The sequence below is a fragment of the Cebus imitator genome, unplaced genomic scaffold (genome assembly GCF_001604975.1).
Source record: "Cebus imitator isolate Cc_AM_T3 unplaced genomic scaffold, Cebus_imitator-1.0 Scaffold376, whole genome shotgun sequence".
Lineage (NCBI taxonomy): Eukaryota > Metazoa > Chordata > Mammalia > Primates > Cebidae > Cebus > Cebus imitator.
In genome coordinates, this window is record NW_016107691.1 from 2,332,125 (window position 1) to 2,335,763 (window position 3,639).

Sequence of the window (3,639 nt, forward strand, 5' to 3'; positions counted from 1 at the left end):
AAAAAAAAAAAAAAAAAAAAAAACTGCCTGTCAGTCTCTGCCTGCAACCTTTAGGGGACATCTTTAAATCTTCAGTTCCTGGGTTTGCTTATGGTCCTTGGTTCAGTATCTATATTGCATCCTTGCAGCTGCTTGGGAATGACGAATTATATATTGAAACCAATAGGTATAAACTATTGCAGACGAGTTCTTTTATCAGCAAATCTGACCAACTGGGGAATCTACCTCTGGGAGGATTATCCCTGAGATGATCTAAGGGCAGCAACAGTCCACTTCTAGGTAATGTTGGCACTCTGGGCAAAGCCAACTTGAGGGGTTGGTTCTCAAATTTGAACTTGGATTGGAATCACCTGGAAGACTTGTTAAACCTCAAACTGGTCTATGGCAATATCACCCTGAATGTGCGCAATCTCACCTGATCTTGGAAGCTAAGCAGGGTTGGGTCTAGTTAGTACGTGGATGGGAGACCCGTGAGAATATGGGTGCTGTAGGCTTTATATAAATTTAATTTTTAAAAATCTAGAATGCTGAGGTTCATCTCCAGAGTTTCTGAGTCAGTAGGTACTTGCATATCTTTTTAAAAAAAATTATTATAATTTAAGTTCTAGGGTACTTGGGCAGATCGTGTAGGATTGTTATATAGGTATACATATGCCATGGTGGTTTGCTACATCCGTCCCCCCATCACCTACATTATCCCTCCCCAATTCCCCTACCCCGTGCTATCCCTCCCCTAATCCCCCCACCCCCTAACAGGCGCCGGTGTGTGATGTTCCCCTCCCTGTGTCCATGTGTTCTCATTGTTCAACACCCACTTACTTGCATTTCTAACAAGTTCCCAGGTGACGTTGATGCTCTTGGTCCAGGAATCACACTTTTAAAACTACTGTTCTAGGGTGCCAATTTGAATCCAGACCTTTGGTGGTTGAGCTGAAGTGGGCTTTGCTGTATCGCTGTATGGTAGTTTCAATCCAGGAGAATCTCATTAGGTCATCTGCCAGTTGTGATCCTTGGAAGCCCTTGATTTGTAAACTCAGAAGTCTCCCAGTGTTCTGCCTCTCCTAGCACCTGGATTGCCACTCTGCCTCATATGGTGATTGTGATGTCCGTACTCACCTGGGATTAACTGTTGCCACTTGTGTCCAACCCTAGCTCCTCCCATCTCCTTTTTATATAGTGATATTTCTGTGATCACCTTTTGCATTCTCATTTCCTGCCATGAAGAACTAACGCCCCATATGTTAACCTTTCCATGCTTGCCAACTCAAATTCCCAAGACTGGGAGTCTGATTGGCTGGTCAGCTTATTTTTTTGTGCCAGCCATGTCAAAGATTGCTGACTGGCTTTTGGATTTTCGGCCCTTGAGTTGTGAATTCATCCTGAGTCTCACTGGCTGAGACTCAGGATGAAACTGAAGTGTCCAATGAAGGGCAGACTAATATAATATATAACATAGCTTCTAGACAGTAGGGGCTGAGTAGAGTAGGTGGACAAAGGGCCTTGGGTCTGGCAGGCATTGATGGACATTTTGAGTACAGTATATTGACTGGCACATTGATATTTAGATGGTACTCACTATACTGTTCATTTTAAATTATACTGGTGATATTACTATAATATTAAAATATCGTATAAACTAGAATATAGTAATACTGGCAATGATTTAATAACCAGCTAAACTAGTTATTAAAATACTGAATACTTCTTAGTAATTGGTAAATAGTTCCTTCCCTGAATCTCTCAAATGCGTTCTCTTACCCCAACTGATTTGAGCCCTTCCTGAGACCCCCAACACCTTCTTACTACCCAACAACTAAAGGGTTATTTTGTGGCATAGCAGAGGATTCCAGGCTTCTGCTTCAGGTCTAGGGTTAGCCTCCTCCAGTTTGATTGGCTGATGTCTGTGCCATTCTGGTTGCTAACTATTTTGAACGTCACCCCATGACTTGGATGGAGAGAAGATCCAAAACTTATATTACAGAAAGCGTGTGTACAATATTTTCTGTGTGTACTTGCATCAATTTAGTTGTAAATAAAGCATTTCATAGTTTGATTTGTTCTAAAGCAATTTTGACATGTTTTGCTATAAATTTTGCATTTTTAAAACACCCACAATTTATTTCTGTTAAAAAAGGAAAAACATGTCCTTTAAAAGGCATTTTAAAACTGATGATGTTTCCTTAGGTTCACTGTCTTATTCCATGGCAAATAAATTTTGGTCACAAATCAGAATGATTAGATTGCCTATAGGTTAGTACTACATTCCAGTAAAACTAACCTAAGGAAAAATATCCCCTTTACTTTACAGAGAATAACTGATTTAATAGTATAAACTAATTTATTTGAATCCCTTGCAGGGCTGTAATGGAAAACAAGCTCAAAACCAAACCAAGCACTCTTCAGTGTTTTCATTCCTAGTAGGGATTTGGCATTATGTATAGTGTCTGGCCATAGGGCTATATGGTGGATGATCCAAGGATTGAATAAATAACAGGGTCCCCAAATGAACATATGTTGGTGAACATATGATGCCTTGAAACGAGCTAGAATGCATTAACCAATAGTAAAATGTGAAGGATGCAAAGTATTGCCCCGAACTTTCACAGAACAAAATTACATTGGGTATACTCTCCAACAGTTGAGGTATAATTGTGGAAAGAACTACACTATGTAGTCCAAGTTTAAAGAAAATTAACTTTAGAAAATTCAAAGGAAGCCAGGAGCCGTAATCAAGAACTGTCTCCTGTTCCTAACCCCTTCAATGTATGAAGTAATAAAAATGTACCACTCAGATTTATTAAGATATGAAGCATGAATATAAAGCCACATGAGTAGTTGTGTGTGACTTGTGGAATCAAGGTAATTACTTTAGAGTTATAAACTATGATTATTCCTCTTTGGGGAAGTGAAGTAGTCTAGTGAACAGACATTGCACCAGATATCAGAAAACAGGCGAAGTTCCCACACTCCTGCTACGCTATATACAGGCCACGTAGTGGTATCATGGTATGGGGGAAGAGAGCATAGGTTTTGGAAATCAGATTCACCCAGGGTGTAGGCCGGGCTTCTCCACTTAACTAGCTATGTGAGCTTGACACATTATCTAACTTTTCTGAGCATGCATTTGCCTATCTGTAATGTGAGGATGACACACTCAGGGATGACATTCGGTTGATACTTACTAGCATGGGTGGAACAGTTGTTTATAGCTGAGCTGTATCAGTGTCTACTCTGATTGGTGGGTACCTATTTTGTACAGGTTGTTAAGTATGTTGATTATCACTAGTCATAGGACTTAATGGGTAGGGTTATTAGAAGCATAAAATGAAGTAGTGTATGTGAAGTTCCTGGCATACAAATGCTACTGACTTACTATTAATTTTATTTATTTTCCTGTATGACTTTAAAAAATATTTTTCAACCTAAGTAAGGTTAGAGAAAATTTTCTGACACTTGTTATCACTGTGATGTTAAGAAATTAAGGAACCGTTTATATCTTATTTTTTTTTCAGTGCCTATTAAACAAATATGAAGTTCCTACTTTATGTCAGGCATTGAGGATGCTGGGGGTAAAAGGGTGAACATGGCACTGTCCCTACCTCTTATGCATTCACAGTCTAGGAAGAGCAGTAAGCTTCT

General features: G+C 39.4%; 1 pseudogene; it reads left to right on the forward strand.

Moving 5' to 3' along the window:
• Positions 1–377: 377 nt before the first annotated feature.
• Positions 378–494, forward strand: LOC119468101 (annotated as a pseudogene).
• Positions 495–3,639: the final 3,145 nt, after the last annotated feature.